The following is a 10,495-nucleotide window of genomic DNA, read 5'->3' as shown; positions in this document are numbered from 1 at the left end:
GGAGAAAGAGAAAGCCGTAGGTTTAGGAGTAAAAAGGGAGTAACGTGAGAAGGAATGAAAATATGCCCTTTCGAATTAGATTTGCTATTATATTTTGTAGTAATATTATATCTATATTACCAAAAATATTATATCTATATTAAAATAGTTGCATATTTTTCATTAATAAATCTAAGAAGAATAATAAAATATTTATTAAAGATATATCTATGAATATTTATATATTTTAAAATTTTGCATAAAATGCATTAAGTCATTACATAAATTTGTGCATATATAAAAAAATTGTAAAAAATAAAAAATCCTCATATAGTATTAAAATTAAAGTTTGAATCGAAAATTTTCACACAATATATCCTTGCTCTTTTTAGGCTGCAAGATGGAAGTAGGGATGCAAATGGATATCCGAAAATCCGATCCGCATTTGTATCCGTTAAGGGACATCAGAGATATTTGGCAAAAAATCGAATACCCCGACAAAAATCCGTCAAAAAAAAAATCTAAATACTTAATAATAAAAAATTAAGTAAATAATGATTTTGAGAGTTTTTGAAGATTCAATAGGTTCTGGAGTACGAGGAAAAGAGAACCATGATCTAAGAGATATAGATTGAGAGTGAATTGTATCCGCTTGGGGGAGGAAGGTTCGGGTTACACAAGGCAGAGATGTAAATGGATGGTCGAAAATCCGAGTTCAATCCGTATCCGAATCCATATAGAGGTATCCATATTCGGCCAGGGAATGCCGATTTTACCCTTTTAGTATCACCTAAAATAGAAAATGTTGGTTTTACCCTCCTTGGTTCCATCACTTTCTCTTGCCAGAGCATCGTCTTCCTTCAATTGCTGTGATTAGAGAATTGCAGACTTGTTGCCAAAGTCATTGAACGAAGTATTTGAAACCCTAAAATTTCAAACTTGTTTTACTATTTGGAACTCTTGAACTCTTCTTCCTTTTAATCTTCACTCCTCTGCAACTAATTGAATGAAGGATTTGAAACCCTAAATTTTAGACTTGTTTTACTGTTTGGCCTTCTAATTTCAAGCCTCATTCGTTGGTTCTCGAGCTTCGTAGTGGTAGATCACTTGTTGTGACTTTAGGGCCTTAACATTCTTCGGCATCTTCAACAAACCCTCAATGGAAAACTTCACCGGCAAAAAACGAATCATCACCTGAAACCTACGAAACCGAACCCAAACACACGATCTTCACAAGTCGAGTTCGATCAAAATGGATCTTCTTCTTCGGTGCTTCAAACCACGAAAATGGAACAACTCACTTCTCTCTTAAATACAATATCTACTCATCTACATATCTCGATTTAGGGTTTGGTTCTAGCAGCGACCTTTCACGGAGACGAGAGATGGAAGCAGAGCAAAGGGGCCGGAGATCTGAGAGGAAGAAGACGATGGATGAGTTAGGGTTTTGTCTTGGGATTCAAGATAGGTTCGGTCCTTTTGGTCTGATCGAACCGGTCCATGTTGGTTTGACAGGAGAACCCATTGTTTAATACATTAAGGGTATTATGGGAAATTCACCTATGGTAAGGGTAATTTCGCCACTATGATAAAACTAATAGCAACTAAACCCCAAAAGCCTAACGGAGTGGACTAAGTTCATATATCTTCAAAAAAATAAGGGTAGTCTGTGCCTTTTTGACCAACTATGGTAAGTTTTTGAGATATTGGACACTTTAAGGGTAGTGTATACTTGTTAACTACAGTTTTGTGTCCGTAGTTATATAGGGTCCGTTTTTTACTGTGGTTTTGAATTCCGCAATAATAAGTATCTCATATTACTGCGATTTTTAAATGCGGTTTTGTTTCCACAGTTATAGTGTTCATTTGTTACTGCGGCTTTAAATACCACAGCAATAAGTCTCATATATTATTGAGACTTTTGATTGCGGATTGGTTTTCGCAATTATAGGGTCCTTTGTAGCTACGGTATTTAAAACTGTAGCAATAAGTACGCCATTTTACCGCAATTTTTAATTGCGATTTTGTTTCTGCAGTTACAGGGTCCTCTGTTGCTACAGTCTTAAATACCGTAGTAATAAGTCTCTCATATTACTGCGATTTTTAACTATGGTTTTGTTTCCATAGTTATAGTGTCTTCTATTGTTGCGATTTTAAATACCGCAGTAATAAAAATATCATATTACTGCGATTTATAACTGCGGTTTTATTTCTGTAGTTAGAGGGTCCTTTGTTACTGCGGTTTCAAAAACCGCAGTAATACGTATTCTATATTACTGCGATTGTTGACTGCACTTTTGTTTCCACAGTTATAAAGGCATTTGTTAATGCGGTTTGTACATACCGCCGCAATAAGTATCCCATGTTACTGGACAAGAATAAACCGCAGTTACAGGACATTTATAGCTGCGGTTTTAAAAAACCGCAGTTAACTATGTGTAGCTACAAGTGTATTTTGTTGTAGTGTTTTCATCACACCACTTTCAAGCCCGAAAATGACTTCTATCACCAAACGCCAGCTCTATTTCAATTCCTTGACCAAAACAACTGAATCCATACGTAATGCAAGGTTAATTTAAGTTTTTTTGTTTACAATTGTTTCTTCTTACTGATATATATCTGAAAATTAATTATCTTGGGTTTAGGTTGTAGTGGATTAGCAGCTAAAGCTGTACATGGCATTATAAGAGCTCCAACTGATCCAACAATTCTGTTCCTAACTACTTGCCAAGTGAAATAGATTTGTCAACAGTTCAGCTCCAACTGAACCAACAGTTCAATCCCAAGTTGACCAGTTCTGATAATGGATCTATTATCTACTACATGCCATGGTTTCAACCTGTTTACATTCATTGCAACCCACATTTCCCTGGACCTAAAATTGGCATTGATTGAACAGTATTTTGTTCAACAACCATACTTTTCCATTCCCCATCTTTCCACAACCCATTATTGCACATGCATATTTCCCCACTCCACTTTCTTAGGGATCAAAAATTGTGCCCTCATACCTCTGGGATCCTTCAATTGTAGTTGAGGATGGGGCTAATGGCAATGGCTATGGTGGAGTTCTACCAATACATTATTTGAAACCTCTAACTGCTTCTAAGTATAGTAATCCATCATAAATGAAGCATCAAAGTCTCTATGACTGAATCATGCCTCTTCTTGGTACCAAATGCAATGTTTAGAGGGAGATTTATGTAAACCAAAGTCTATAGGTGCTGGGGGGACAACACAATAATGAAGAAAGGATATCAAAATGCAATAATGCAAACCAATCGAGAGTAGCTGCTAGCTAATAGTAACATGAATTATCATCACATCCAAACTTTAAGAAACGACTGATGTGGTTTTCCAAACAACAGAGAAGACTCAAGATCCAACATTACTACATACATACTCCTCAATGCTATCAACACACAAGAATAGACCTTCATCATTTACAGATTGTATTTGATAAAATTAAACTGTTTAAGACTTCAACACCCTTCTTCCATTCTTGACACCAAAAACTAAAGAACCAGAGAACCTACCCTTTCAATAAAACAATGATTTCAATAGAGGAAAAAAGATCGACAGGAGTGGGATAACCGTCAGATACCGAGATTTCACTGGTGATCAACCGTATAAGGATCGCCGAAAAACCTACCCTTTTCAGACCAAATACATAGATCGCGACTTTCGTTCCTCCAATTAATTTTTTTTTTCCTTTTCAATGTTAAGATAAAAATTCATCAGTCGATCAACTCCTAAACATATCAAACTCTTCAACTTCAAATTTATAATGCATAAAATGAGAAAGTGAGAGAAAGAAACAGAGAACTACGCTCGAAACCCTAGTTATATGAACAATAATTTCAATAAAGGAACAAAGATCGACAGGAGTGGGATAGACGTCTAACCTTCACAATATACCGAGATTTTAAGGTGATCAACTGAATAAGGATCGTCGGAAGATGGATTGCCGAAAAATCTATCCTTTCCAGACCAAAAACACAGATCACGAGCTTCATCCTCCAAAATTCTTTTTTTTTTCTTTTCAATATAATTCCTTCCAGTGTTTCCGGTAAAGGGAATTTTTTTTTTTTAATTGTAACCGGTTAAGTAACTGTAAAATGCCAGTTACCCTGTCAGTGTTTTGAACGGTTACGATTCACAGGGTAAATCTCAATGGTTGAGATTCATCCGTCGCGTTTAGTGGTGCGCTTAAGGTACTTTATCGATCGCGCTGCGACTTTTTCTCCATAAACTTTATGTTTAATTATAAGGAGATAAATGAATGGTTACAAACATTGAAATTGTACTATGTGTTATTATTAGAGAACCGATGCTCTATATTCACATGATTTAAATAAATTTCACTTCTGCTAACTCTGTAATTGGAACGATTTATTCCATTTGGGTACGTTCCTTGTTGTTATTATGACTTGATGATGGGGTGGACTGTGACTCGGGTCACTGTAACTGTGATCCTGGTAGGTATTGGGATGACACGTGTTGTCCCAGTCATCCACTTTATTGTAAAATATCTCTCATCGGATTGGGGGTATGACAGTAACCTTCAATCATAAAGAACACAAAAAGAGAATCACGCAAAGATGGGGGACCCTGGGGATGGACACAACCTTATCAAAGCAAATGCACCAACGAAGGAACCAACGCCATTGCAAAGGAGAAACCCATAAAGAGAGCCACAAGAAATAGAGGAGAAAGAAAATAAAAGAAAAGACCAAAAGTCGCAAAGGTTTAAGAGAAAGGAGATAGTGAAGGGGACCGACTAATTGATGGAATGTGATTAGGCAAGAGAAGCGATGTGGTCCCATGCAATCTAAGGAGGACCAAAGTTACCTACCAAACCAAGAAGAGGTAAATGTGGTATATAGAAGAATTAAATGAAGAGAGAGAGAAAGATAGGCGAGAGAGAAAAAAGCATTAATGGAAGGAAAGCTAGAGGGGAAGAGGGAGCATCATTCGGTTGAAGCATCCCCTATATTCTATACTCAGTCATTGAAATTAAGCAAATGTCGAAAAAGGCCACTCATCAGGGTGTCAATCTGTTTCTTTCCAAATCCAAAACAAAGGATTTAAACAATAAAGTCTCTCGTGTAAGTAATAAACTTGCTTATTGGAAATCTAATTTTTTATCTTATACAGGTCGTCGGGTCATGATCCAATCGATTCTTACCTCCTTCCCAACCTATCTTATGTCTTGCTTTTCTTTCCTTATTAAGACCTGCAAAGTATTCGAATTGATTTGCATAAGATTTTGGACAGGGTGTTCAACCTTTACAAAGAAGTCATCATTGATTGCTTGGGACAAGATTTGTCTTCCTATAAAGTTTGGCGGGTTGGGTATTCGCAAGGCTTCGGTTACTAACTTTGTTTTAATCCTCAAACTTGCCTGGCGATTGATTTCACAATCCAATACCCTTTGGGCCCGGGTTCTCAAAGCTAAACATTTTCCTACTAACTCAATCTTCAATCCCAAAGTCATGACAAAGCAAGGATCATGGACCTAGAACAACATTGCCAATATGATACCGATCCTCAAGTGAATCTCCTTTCGAATAATAGGTAATGGCAGTAATTCTTTTTTTGGGACGATCCGTTGATTCCCAATATTCAACTTTGTTCTCTACTACCTTCTTTGAATCCAACCTAGAAGAATGAAAAGGTAAGCTACTTTTGCTCTAATTCTCAATGGAATACTTCTTTGCGTGCATCTTGTATTCCCTGTTGGTTTCTCCCAAAAATTATTAATATTCTTTTATCAGTTAATGATGATTGTTGGCTGTGTACTTTAGCAAAGGATGGTCAGTTCTCTATGCATCGGGCGTCACGATTTATTCTATTCCCCCTTGCATTTCAATTCTAAGTTTGTCACATGGTGGACATTTTTTTAGAAACTGCCAAAACATCCTAAATTTAAAATATTTTTTGGCGCGTTTTACATGCAGGAACCCCTACTCAAGAGATCATTGCAAAATGGAGTCGAGTCGACTTTGGTTGTTTGATTTGCGGAAATTTTATAGAATCGATTTGGCATATATTACTTTCTAGCAATTGGGCCAAGTGCATTTGGGCCGCAGGCCCTTTGGGTTTGAGAACTGAGCAACTTTCTTATCCTTCTCTTGAAATTTTTTGCACTTTGTTTCTTTCTCAAATTACACTTGAAAAACAATCTCTTAATTGGTTCTTTTCTGTGTTCATAATCACTTGCTATTTCATTTGGGATTCAAGGAGTAGAGTTGTTGTTGGGAATGCTAAGGCTGATCCTATTAAAACAATGACTCTAATTAATAATTGGATAACTGATCTCAAACTCAACCCACCCATTCTTGATGACTGTAACGATGACATCTCTATGATACCTGATATGCTGGTATCCATTACTGGTTTCAATTTACCTTATTTGGATGTTCCTATTTGCATAGTGATTCAGGGTCGGATGTTCTCAGCTCATGCAGGTTTTTTGACAACGTAATATGATTTGGAGCCGGAAGCGACAGCTTTATTTTTTGGTCTACAGCATACTTCCAGTATGGGTATTAAGACCAAGGAAATTTGGGTTTCAACAAAGGAACTTCTTCAACATATCCCACAACCAGCACACAGTTCCTAGGCATGGGATATGGTGCCTTTGTTGATTGATCTTAATTTTTATTTCAAAGATAATATCTCTTTTTTTGTAACTAATGATAGTTTTATCTTATCTTGGATGAATAACTTTGCTAGGAAAGCTGTGACCTGCCATCGTCACTTTCTGTATGATCCTGATGATGTAAATACTATTTTATCCCTTAATCTATAAAGTTTTTTTTTCTTTGATCAAAAAAAAATTCGCATCAATGGCTTTGTCCTTCCAAATCTTGCTAACTTATCTCTCTCAATAGTCAATATCCATAATTCCTTAGAGATGCACTATTTCTCTATTGTCCGACATCAAGCTCCACAAAGAACAAAATAGATTGGATAATTACGATAATCTAACTAGATTCCTCTTTGTCCATAGGTTTTGGTATCTATTAAAACAAGGTCAACGCCATATTGAAGCAAAAGGTACAAAATTTACCTAAAAATGAACGTAAGCAACATGATGGTTATCAACAACCAACCAAAAAAAAATTGTGTTTTATATGGAACAGACTCCTAGATGGATTTCTATAGGGATCCAGATCCTCTACGGTGCGCTACCCATAGCGGTTTGAGCAGCGTAGACTGAGCAGCCTGCGTAAAGACCACCTTACCCCTGCCCAAATGCCTTGCCCGAGCGTCAAGCGAGGGTAAGGCAGTCATTGTGCACACGGCCCAGTCTGCACCGCACAAGCCGCTATGGGCAGCTGCACCGTAGGCGATCTGAATTGTTCCTATAGCGGCACTAGAAATTTAAAATCACATATATATTTTAAGGGAGAGGGTTTTCAAAGCAAGCAGCATAGAGGAGTGCACAAATGAAATGTGACAAAACGATATCGTACATTGAAGGACAATGAGATCATTTTTATATGAAGAATTGAGAGATAAACACAGAGGTGTTAGGTATCCTACCCTAATGGCTCAAAGAATCTTTTCCCATTTTTTAATTCTATAAGCCACAAAGAAGTGGGGGTGGGGGGTGGTATCCACTGACCTAAAGTTTTAAGAAAATAACCTGATTTATTAGGAATGGGCAAAAAAAGCCATAGACTTTCACCTGTCTACTCTATATGGAAAGATCTCCATATATCTCTCTTGTCCTGCTGACCTGATTATCCCTGAGTAGTGGAAAAGCTAACTCATCATCCACTGCTATGTTGGTCATCACTTGGTATCATTAGAGAAAAACAAAAATTTAGTTTAAACTAAAAGAGAAAAGGAGTAGAGAAAATAAGTCAATGAGAGCTACAGTTAAGAGTTAAAGAGAAGCAAGGGATTCCTTGAGGTCCTATTTCAAAGCCTAATCTGCATAGCAGAGAGTGAGTCAGCAACCAAAGCATCCATCTTCTCCAACAATTCCGGTTCCAGAACTAAGGGTCTCCCAGATATCATAATCACCAGTGTTGGAACTCTTCTATCAGCGACAAAGTTAATCATGTCGGAGCCATTAAAGGGAATGATGAGCTCAGAATTAGCATCCATGTCCTCTGCATATGGAGCTTCCCCCTATGACATCAATGGCAAAGCAGAAATTTGATCCGCAAAGGTGGTTGGTGATGGATATTGCCCATAAATCACTTCTGTTTTGTCTCCTACTGCCTCTTTAATGGCATCCAAGATGGTTGTGCTTACAACATAAAAGCTCAGATAAATCTCAGGCTATTATAACATGCATCCAAAAGGAGATTTCAAGATAACCAAGACAGAACACTTCCAATATCCATTGCAGTTGCTTCCTAGCTAGATTCCCTTTCCCTATGGATCTCTAGAAGCAGCTTCAACCATAGTATTAAAATCAAGATCCTAAGTCAGTGAGGGTGTGTGGATGTTGAGAGAGAGAAAGTATTATATGTTAGAACAAACACCAACCAAAACACGAAAAGAAACAAAAACAGAGCAAAATGACACAAAGATTTAACATGGTTCACACACCAGTATGGTGTGCTACATCCACGGACGAAGGCGAAGCTGTTTCACTATGTAAATCGGAGAAAGTTACAATGGAGAACTCTCAAGAACACCCAAAACGACGCTGTTACTCTCTCCCTGAAACCCTAAAACCAAAACCCCCAAATCTTACAACAAAGCGGGTAAAGAACATAAATACTCCTCCATCGGATTCGGGTCGGATCGAACCGTACCTGAACCCTCAACGAGATCAGTGATGGGCTTTGGACTTGGGCCTATCGGCCCAAGCCCTCCGCCGCTACCATCACAGATCTCAGAAAAAGTTCCATTCGGGTCGCCACCAAAAAATATCGGAACAGGTCATTCTTCGAAACGGGTCCAAGAATTCAAGACACACATATAATTAAAACTAAACAAAACTTCAAGTATCACAATACTAAAGATTCTTTATAATAGCTAAAACTCCTGTGTTGACTTGCAGATTAGGTTAAAGATTAAGCCAACAGCTTAAGCTAGATCTCATTGCAAAGATATTGCAAAAACAGAAAATGATAAAACAAAATTCTTGAACAAAGTAAGTCAGCCAAATTTTTTTTTGCAGAAATGCCTATGGCACTTTTTTTTGGGGGGGTGGGGGTTGGGGGGCTATGGCCATATGACCACTAAGCTGAGCAAAAGATAGAAAACCCTTAAGACTGAGAAATGCATGCAAAACCCCTCTCCCAATAGAGGATACCAAACCAAAGACAGCAGCAGTTATTCTATTCTACTACATGAGAATATTCCAAGAATCCACTATAATTTACTTTGAACATTAAGACAATATTTAGGATAATATTGGACACATTCCCTTCCAATGTCCCAGGAATGTGCCCCAGCACCAAATCCCAAGTTGCTTCTTTAAAATCTTTGGCAAAACTAAGAATTATGTTCACATTACATACCAATAGTACGTATTTCTGCCACTGGTCCCATACCAGGTGACTCTCCAACCGCCACATTGATATCCAAGATCATTAGCATGCCTTCCTGCAACAAAAATTCTTAATTCTGGCATTTTTATCTAATGGAAGAAGCTGCTTCTAGGTAATGGATAACTAGTAGAATGTATAACTGAGTACCTATGCACCTTGATGTCCATGTAGGCTATCATTGTGGTGGTCTCCTGATGAAGATAAAACAAAATTGTTTTTTTTTTTTTTTTTAATAGAAATAAGCTTTGGGTTGAATTATGTATGTGTTGGACCTTTGATCCAATGTGTTTTTATTATAATGGGCCGCTTTAATATGCCAATAATATAGATAATAGCTAGGCCTACGAAATTAGTTAAATAGGATTCTATTAAGTTGAATTCTAATATGAGTTAGTGTCCCCTATTATTTTAGTTTCCTAGTAAATTTATGTTATCTTACTAGTTAAGGATTTTGATTTAGACATTTCTTTTTTTTTTAAATGTTTGAGTCTATTTTTTGAGTCTTCTATATAAGTTTGTAAGGGGGTCCAGCCTTGTCTTACACACAGAATTGAATTTTGGTTAATGAGATTTTGGCTTGATCGAGCCTTTTCTTTATTCTGTGATATATCGAGATTCAGATTTGTTAAGAGATCGATGCCCCATGTTATATGTGTTGGTGGAAAGCCAATAGTGGCTGATGGGATTCATTCCAGTCGAGGCTAGGTGGGATGCTTAGTCTTATCTTCTTCTTCTTCTTCTTCTTCTTCTCCATTAACCCTTCAATTATACAATAACGTACTGTTCTCAACTCTATCCATCTAAGTGTTTTGGGTTTCCTATCTCAAGTAGGAAACTGCCATAACTTCTAATCTGGCCGTTCGTTGGATTCAAATCATTTTTTGAGGAGTTGTTTCTGGTTATTATGTTATTATCTTCATATTAGAAGAAGATTACATCCATCTGAGTTGTAGGTCTATTGTTATCAAGTTTTCTTCAATTCTGGTCGATCACTT

The sequence above is a fragment of the Telopea speciosissima genome, chromosome 2, assembly GCF_018873765.1.
Source record: "Telopea speciosissima isolate NSW1024214 ecotype Mountain lineage chromosome 2, Tspe_v1, whole genome shotgun sequence".
Taxonomy (NCBI): Eukaryota; Viridiplantae; Streptophyta; class Magnoliopsida; order Proteales; family Proteaceae; genus Telopea; species Telopea speciosissima.
Note: the sequence above shows the minus strand (reverse complement) of the source record.